The sequence below is a fragment of the Rhipicephalus microplus genome, chromosome X (genome assembly GCF_043290135.1).
Source record: "Rhipicephalus microplus isolate Deutch F79 chromosome X, USDA_Rmic, whole genome shotgun sequence".
Lineage (NCBI taxonomy): Eukaryota > Metazoa > Arthropoda > Arachnida > Ixodida > Ixodidae > Rhipicephalus > Rhipicephalus microplus.
In genome coordinates, this window is record NC_134710.1 from 143,840,331 (window position 1) to 143,849,808 (window position 9,478).

Here is a 9,478-nt window from a genome sequence, read left to right on the forward strand (position 1 = left end):
TGTATTTATGAGCTTTCCTGTCTTCTTTAAAACATAAAAAAAGATATTGACACTTGTGGTGCAGCAGTACTCTACCCACCTGCTGCAGCAGCAGATATAATAATAATAATAATAATATAGTGAAGAAGAAATACGTTGATATTATCTCCCAACTATCATCAATACAAGAAAAAGGCATGAGATCGGCAATCGACTTCTTCTTCACTATAATAATACTAATAGCAGTACTAGTGGCAGCAGCAGCAACAGTAGTAGTAGTATACCAGTAGTAGTGGCAGCAGCAGTACTAGTAGTAGTAGTAGTAGTAGCAGAGAGTGGTAGTAGTAGCAGTAGTAGTAGTACACTCACCACCTAGCCCAATATAACCTAGCTTGCTGATGTTCCTTCCAGAGGGTTTACTAGCTTTGCTTTATGTTTCATTCTATGATAAAGGTTTGCTGGTGCCACAGCGGCTGAAGTCATCAAGGCAACGACAAGATTCAAATGCTATTTGTTTTCAAGTCTACCGATTTGGTGAGAGTTCTTCTCCCGGATCAAACAGTATTCACGGTAGGTTGGTGCACTTACAATACGAGATTTGCAAGGTTGCCCTTCTATAAGCTAGCAATATTTGATTACTTTTCCTCTGTCGGGTCTATATAACACTGCATGTGTTACAGGAAAGGGCACCAGGATGGCTAGCCGATGACTCGGTCGAATGAAAAACAACGGACCTTTGGTTTGTCATGCGTCAAGGTGCTGCAACTATAGTTGGTTTTGACACATGGATACTATTATAGTGTCCTTAACAACAAGTGTCTCAGTATAACCTGAATCATGCTCAATGAGCACCGCACTTTTCACTGTACTCTCAACTTCGTATTCGTACCACTCCTTCTGCATTATGGATGAGCACAAAAAAAAACGAGGTCGTAGCACCGACTTACCGTCATGTGTCGCAGCCTGATGCCGAGACCGCACAGCGTCAGCTCGGTCTTTGTCTTCGTAGCCAGTATTTGCCAGTCTTGGGACGTAAAAAGAGATGATTTGAGAATAGAGGCCTCCTTGTGTAAACTATCTAATCGTGTGTAGTTTAATGAATGAAAGAAAAAAAGAGCGAAACTAAGCAGTTCTTAGTTCCGGAATTTGGCAGTTGTCTCATTGTTTTTAAGCATATTCAACCTCCAGACAAGACTATTACAAACATCTACTGTAGAAATCGTCTATTTCAATACAGCGTATCCTTATATTTAAAAAAACATGTTTAACTTTACGTTACCTTCACCCTATAGCAGCACCAAGCTGGAAAAAAGTTCTGAGCGTTTTTGCCTTCTTTTTTTTCTCCTAATTTTTTCTCCATTCACTTTATTTTTCCAGTGTCTTCTTTATGCCCGTTTACTTTCCTTTCTGTATAAAAATTTCATTCTGTTTCTCTCTCCGTCTGCCTTTCTTTCTCTTTTCTTTGATATTTTTCTGTCCATTTCTTTCTTCCATTAAACTCTATGATTTTCTCTCCCCTCACTTTTTCCTCACTCTCACTTCTCCTTTCCACCTTCCTTGCAATTGCATACTGTACAAAGCTATGTTTTGCTCTGCATAGCGTGCCTGGATAGCCGATAGTGGTTACGATACACGCCTTCGTATCGTAGGTACGTGAGTGTGAATCATGCCTTGTTATAAATAACCACTCATCAACCCTTACTTAAATATGATCTTCACAGGTTCTGGACTTCAGTCTTGCCTAGTACAACAACCAGTTCCTCTTTCAAGATTAATGACACCATTACAAACGACCCCATCGTGGTTTCTAATGCATTTAACTTTTATTTTCAGTCAGTTTTCACCCTCGACAATCATGTTGTTCCAATTTTTAATCATGACGTACAAACCAATAAACTAGGTAATATTGTAATAAGCACTGAAGGTGTATTGAACTTAATCTTGAATCTCGACACCAAGAATTGTTCCGGTTCTGATGGCATACAGAATTCCTTTCTTGTGAGATACTCTGCATGGACAGCCCGTTACCTCACTGTAATTTTCCAGAAATCCCTAGACTGTGGTGAAGTACCATCTCCATAAAAAATAGCGAAAGTTTTGCTTGTGTATAAATCTGGTGATAAACAACTCTTATCTAATTGCAGGCTAATATCTCTTACACCACAGTCATGCAAGATGTTGGAACACTATGTTCACAAGCATTTCATTGAATTCCACGACTCCAATAAAATTCCAACTCCTGCTCAGCACGGTTTCCGTTGTGGCTACAGCACGGTTACACAATTAGTCGATTTTGTTCACGACGTGGCCTTTAACCTAGACATAGGAAATCAAATAGATGCCATTTTCATTGACTTCTCTAAAGCTTTCGACTCTGTTCTTCATTTTAAGTTGCTAGTGAAATTAGATGCCATACTCAATAATTCCCGTCTTGTTTCTTGGTTCGTCAGTTTCCTTCATTATCGCTCACAATTTGTTTCCTTCAACTTAGTGGATTCATCCCTTGTTGACGTAACGTCAGGTGTTCCTCGGGGATCTGTACTAGGCCCATTATTATTTCTCATATATAATAATGATTTACCTCACTGCACCTCATCTAAAATAAGTCTTTATGCTGATGATTGCGTATTATACGAACCCATTAATTCTGCAGAAGATCATCATCGTCTTTCACAATCGCTCATTTCTTTCAGCTGTTGGTGTGAAACATGGCAGATGAACGTCTATTGCATTAAAACACTCGTAATGTAATTCCAATGCACGGAATTCGTTTTCGTTTGATTATTACTTGGATGGTATACAACTTAAAAATGTCTCACAAGAAAAATATTTGGGTGTGATTCTGACAAAAATTTATCCGGGACCAACCACATTGAGTATATCAGCGCGGAAGCTCTAAAAAAGATAGGTTATTTGCGCTGTACTTTGGCTAAATCCTCCCGTGATACCAAATTACTTCTTTATAAAACGTAGATTTTCTCTATTCTAGAATACGCATCTGTCGTTTGGTACCCTCACAAACAAGGTGACCTAAAAATCCTTGATAGCGTTCAGCGTAAGGCCATCCGCTTCATATGCCGTAACTACAGCCACAACTTCTCACCAACACAGGCTCTGGAATCACTGAACATTGCACCATTACATTCTCGTTATTGTATCGAATCTTTAAAACTATTATATACTGTGATCAACTCCTCTCCTGGCATCTTTGGTGGTAACTACATCGCATTTATGGAAGAATCTTGCACCCGCAGCTCCCACATCTTGAACACAAAGCCTTTATTTGCTCATACTAACACATTCAAACTTAGTTTTTTCCTACGTATTATAGACCTCCGGAATTCCCTATCGGGCCGTATTCGTTCACTATCATTACAAAATTTCATTGATGCCGCTATTGCCCATTTAGAAAACAGGTAAAGATCGTGTTTGTAATATCATAGTGATGTTTTCTTATATATTGCTGTAATGTATTTCAGTTTTATTGTTGTGTTGTTTTATTATTATTGCTCTGCTTGTAATAGTTTTGTATAACTCATCCACTCCTGCAAAAGCCCTGCATTAGGACTGCAGTATATTCAAATAAATAAAAAATGACCCCTTTCCTCAAGAATTTCACACTTGCAAATTCTCTCTCTTTCTCACCCACCAGAGTTATCGAGTGCCAAGCAGCCAATCGGCGCCCGTGTTCTGGGATCAAAAAAGAAGATCAAGAGGAGGACGAAGATAGCGCGTCCCGTTTAAGGATGATGATGGTGATAGTCGACCGTTTGCGGATTAGAACGGATGGCTGGCATAAAGGGTTTGGCTGTTATTGCAGTCTTAGCTTCTTGTAGGCCCACGTTCGAAGTTCACAAACAAAACACAGAGGCAAGATAGGCAGTCAGAAAAGCACAATTACCTACTGCTGGTATGACGCCGTCGGCAACTAGGAAGTCTCTCCCTGCACAATAATAAAGGAACAAGAAAAGAACTTCTGAATGCATCAAGCAATTACTAGTGACTTACTGATTACATTTTAAGTGTTTTATTTTGTTTGAGATGCAAAACGGTTTCGTGAGTACATAATTTCGAATTCGTAGTTCGAGAAAGAATTCTTTCTTAATGCGTACTCCGTGTGATTTCTTTCGTAGTTTAATTAAGACTGGTAAACTATTGTTCCGAAAGTCTGGTCATTAATGTCACGTTCACATAGAGGTTCACTGATGAACATGAAACTAACGATCGAATGTATTTGCCTATGCATATACCGTGCCCAGACAAACGCAAACTCGGGGCGATGTTAGCGCCTGATCAGCCTGCAATATTTTCGTAGTTTGCTATTACAGTCAATGAAGAACTAAAGAAGCGCTAAAAAAGCAACACTGTGTAATGAACTTTTCATACCAGAACTACTGACGTTATTAGTTTGCAATTATTGAGTTGTTGTTGTTGTCTGATAACTCGAAATAAAAACTCAGTGCTTGCAAATCCTCATCAATTAGGTACTTCAAGTCGAAGTGTGCATCTCGTCCTTTCTTTTAGGCTAATGACCCACTCAACGCTGCTTAAAATCTCGAGGGCTCCAGCATGCGATGATTAATTTTTTGGAGACAGTCGCAGTTTCGGTTTCAATAAGTGCCGAGTGAAGCGGCACACAGATTGGTTTTCCCACAAAGCAGGGTACGTGAGCGCCTTGCGTACAGCTCTTTTTCAAAGGGGGGTGGGGAAGGGGGAGGACCCGCAATTGTGAGTGGCCACCTCAAGATGCGCTTCCGAGGCAAGGACGTCAGTAAGTCTGCCCTTTCCATTGAAAAGGCCTGCTGAAGTAGAGAGCGCTCGCAAAGATCACGGCAGCCAACGCTATCTCGGGGCGCAGGTGGAAGTTGATTGTTTCCATCAAAAACAAAGGCGCGTTTTGTGTGCGGTGGCGCGACATGAACTTTAACAATTATTTCAAATGTGTCCTAGGTAATAATATTTGTTGATACTTCGAAGAATATGCGTGTGTGTATACACACAAAATCTGTCGCATGAGTTCTCTCGCCTTCAAACGTCTGTGTCAGTGCTCTTTTAGGCTGCAGGTAGGGGGAGCGGGGGCACCAATTGAGGCCGACTTGTCTACTCATGTCCGCATTCGCGTGCAAATTTGGACCATCCCAACTGATTGCAGGACGGCTGCAGCCATGGCTCTCTGTTCTATGTCTATCTACGGCGTATAAAATAGAGATCCGTTGGGCGTAGTGCGCACCTTGGCAGAGGTACCGTCCGACTTTGTTCCAGGCCGGGGCCACCAGTGCCACCATTGTGTAGGTCAGGCACGTCTGGAAATCCTGGGGCTGTGCGCGCTGTCTGGAGCACACGCGCAGCTCCATAGCCTCCAGGAGCTGCCGGAATGGTTCGCTGTCCAGCAGGCTCTTCTGCAGGGGACCGACGGTGTGGCGGAAAAACGCCGCGAGCACGTGTTACGCTGCAGTGCCTCCCATGCACGGGGTCAGTTTAGTCGAGCTAATCTCGAGTTACGGTGATTGATTACTATGGGCAAACTCGGCTTTATAATGAGGAAGAAGCAAGTTTTCAGTGAATACAAATCTTCTGATATTCTGCCAAGCATTCAGTTGCCGGAGACGAAACGAACGTCAACTTAAAAGGAATGAATGAATACCTTGCTTCAGACTAAGAAATCAGTGAAGGCATCAATAATGTAATCAGATTGGGAGATATGGATGCCTGCAGTTCCGTGGATGCAGCGCAAAGTTCACCTCAAGCAACACGTTCAAAATATTCGCACTTACACGTGGTAATACCTATTAGTTATGGCGGGAGGGAAGACGTAGACGGAAGAAAATGTAGCAAGTCATGTGGATAGCAAAATGGCACGTTGTCTGTTACGATACTTCTGGTTCGAGACATATCGCTTTGCCACTTCAACTTGCCTGCTGCGCTGTGTAACAGAGTAGGAAATATGTGCGATTCTGCGACGTGTTTTAGCCGCTTGCTTAGTGATTGTGTTCTAGAATTCTTTTGCGAATACATGATATTTCGCGCATTTAGAGAACGAGGCCAAAAGTGGAAATTAGCAAACACGAGGCACGGTGAGAGGCAGGTTTCCAGCGCGTTTATGCTTTGAAACACGCAGTATTCTTTTGCAGAATCAGCTCGTTTCGGTATTTTCGAGCACAAATTGTGGTCACCTCAAAATCACTAACACATATGAACCCAAGGTGCCAATTCTCAATGTAGGTTGACTACATAAGTACGCGTACTCTGCCTGATGAAGCATACACCAATACAATATATTTGCATAGCCCATTTTGCATCCGCTACTGTCTCAAATTTATGATACAGCTGAGCGTGTGAAAGGCCCATGCCACAAAACAACCGCTCAGTGTAGAAGCCATCGCAGGACATACGTCCGGAGGTGCATGCTGCTTGAATAGGATTATGATCGCTCATACCATTACACCTGCCACGCAAAGCCTGCATTTGTTATTCATCTAAGCTGCATACCAATCCAGCATATAAAGCAGCAATTTGTGAGGAAAGCAAAAAGCGACGGCCCTGGCAAGATTGCCTGTCGGGCGGCACGGCTTCTCGAACCGGAAGTCGATACAGACGAGCGCCATGGCCCACGATTCTTTGCGTGGGCCATGATATTGCTATCCACCCATTAGCTTAGCGCTTGCCTTGTGCCGTATTCTGGGCTCTCTTTTCATTCTTACACCGTGTAAAGGTGATCATGTGCGATTTCAGTTACTTTATTAACACGTGCAAGTTTTTGCCACGTAAGAATAGTATCGATCGTGCATCTTTAATCTGAAAACTTGAAACATGTTTGGATACTCTTTTGCGTCCCCCGAAAGTGGGGAAATATTTCTTAATCTACCGTCGGACAACAAATTGGAAAAACTGCTGTACACTCTCGTTAACTGATCATGTTGACCGAAAACCGCACATGTGACAGTCGACGTGTTGTACGGCTTTATAGTGAGCAAACAAAGGTGCCGTCTAACTCCTACACAGGAATAATGATGGTTGGGGTGAACAGCCCAAAACCACGATGTGATTATGAGGGACGTTGTATTAAAGAGGGCTCCGTAAATTTCGACCAGCTGTCGTTCTTCGGCGTGCATCTAAATCTAAACACACGGGCTTCAAGCGTTCTCGCCTCCATCGGAAATGCCACCGCCGTAGCCGAGATTCGAACCGGCGACCTTTGGGTCAGCAGTTGAGAACCATAGAACACCGTGGTGGGTTGAACTCCTAGACAGTCGAGACACATTTTTACAAGGGCGATATTATTTATTCCCACCTCGGTGTTTTTTTTTTCTCATAACCATATTCATTGTCTAGCTGTGAGAGCAGCTTACCGGCAGAGATGTCAGCTGAGCGCAATCCCTGCCTTTATACGTTTCGTACCTCTTAGTTGATACCTTCAGATCCTTTGTTGCTCCAGCGATCTTGTTGACTTTTCTTTTGTTAACATATCTTGTTAATTTTTATCTAGCAAATCTTGTTAGCTTGATAACGTTTCGGCAACGAAAGCTATTTCGCGTGAGCGAGACAGCTTTTTTGCAACACACACACACACGCACACACACACATCTACCACTTTTTTCTTTCTTGCTAATCTTTTTCGTTGGGAAACTTTTAAGATTAGAGAAACTTAAGCGTCGAAGCACAGCGCCGATAATTCTCACCGGAATTGTGGCCATGACGCTGTATGGTGCCTGGAGTACGGGGGCCGCAGTCACATGGCTTTCTCGGAAGATGAGCTCCCTGCGACGTTACAGACACCACTTTTTTCAATCACTCACTGACTATAACCGTTCTCCGTTAGTGGTTTCTCTCTCTATAAACATTTCGTTCTATTTCTCGCTCCTTCCATACCTTTCTTTCCCTTTCCTTTTATCTCTTTCTATCTCTTTATTTCTGTTTTTTTCTTACCCATGTATAGCCTCGAAGCTTGATAAACAAATGAACTATGGACAGCCAGAGGCCTTCAGTTACTAACCATTGTAGAACCTCTGCTTAATACTCCAACTACAGCTGCCATCAAGTACTTCGCGACGTGACATTGCAATGTTGTGTAGGTTTAGGGTCGGCGCAGCCTTTACCAATGCGTTCACATATCGCATCGGTATGGCTGACTCCCCAGACTGTGACGACTGCAATTGTGTAGAAACTCTTGACCATGTCTTTTGCCATTGTTCCGACTTTGAACGAAACCGACGGACTCTACAGTGTGCCTTGAGGAGACCGGATGGTCGTTCTTTTGCTCAGGAGATCTTGGGTGCTTGGTCTGCAATTGCATCAGCCGGAAAGCCACATGAGCCCTTCTACAATTATTCAGGGCAACTTCACTGAGCGACAACCTGTGAAACACTGCACCATGTGTGCAATGTCCATCTCCTCTTTCCATCTCTCTTTTACTCTTTTATTCTCCTCTCCCCCGAGTAGGCTAGGAAACAGGACTTAGTCTAGTTAACCTCCCTACTTTTCTTATATGTTTTCTTTCTATACGTATATTTCTTAGCTGCACAGAGACGTATACGAACCTCTCACTTAAATATTCATACCCATAAAAAAAAAAAACATGCTCCGTGACAGCCGGTTTTTTTTTTTTTATTCGGCGGAGGAGGGGAGCGTGGTTGACCCTCTTCCATGTATGTTCTTGCGTGGGTCTGTACGTGTGCGTGTATGTAAAATGTAAAGCTTTTGAGGTGGGGGGGGGGGATGCAGACCGGCTTCAACCATGCTATAGGTATGTTCATGAGCGTGTTTGTATGCGTGCGTATATACATACACATGCATAACAGAAAAATTTCGGGGAGAATGTAGTTATGAACCCTGCCCCCCCTCCTCTGGCTACGCTACTGATGTGCTCTTCATCTTCTACTCAGCCAAGTTGGCCCGCTCCCCTCCCCCTCCCTCTTTCCTCTGGCAATGCCTTCGTAACAGATGTCCACGGAGTGCCCACTCTCGTCAATGAATAAGCTAACAATTTTCGACGAAAAATGAATCAAATAGAGCATCGCATTCTGTCGCCACACGTACGATATTTTAGGTTGTAAAACAGTAATTGCGTTCAATCTGAAGCAGACGTAACCATGTTTATCTTATTTTTTTCTTTTCTTGTTTTTTTATAAGTGGAACATTAAGTACCACTGGGTTAGTAGAGGCTTCTTTAGAAGCATGGAATTATCGCTCTTTAATTTAGACCTATACATTTGAACGTTTCAATAACGAAATCTCTCAAGAGCGACACTGTCGTGGCAACGAATAAATCTGGCGTTCTCGGCGAGCCTTGAACGTCCATGATATTCACTGAATTTGCCCGCTCTCGACAGTGAAGAGATTTTAAAAACACACTCCCGCAATGATGAAAGTTCCCTGTAGAGATCCACAACATTTTTTTTTTTCAAACCGTGAGCTAGCTGGAAACACGGAAGTTCCAAAGAGCCGGAGGCGGAAGCGGGTGTTTCTTGTGCAAACAGTGATGATCTAAAGCCACTGCCTG

At 42.8% G+C, this 9,478-nt stretch overlaps 1 long non-coding RNA gene across 1 annotated transcript; it reads left to right on the forward strand.

The window, feature by feature from the left end:
• The first annotated feature begins 428 nt into the window (after positions 1–428).
• Positions 429–4,455, forward strand: LOC142776998 (uncharacterized). Its single transcript, XR_012887893.1, has 2 exons — positions 429–549; positions 3,632–4,455. It is a non-coding gene; the product is annotated as an uncharacterized LOC142776998 (long non-coding RNA).
• The last annotated feature ends 5,023 nt before the right edge of the window (positions 4,456–9,478 follow it).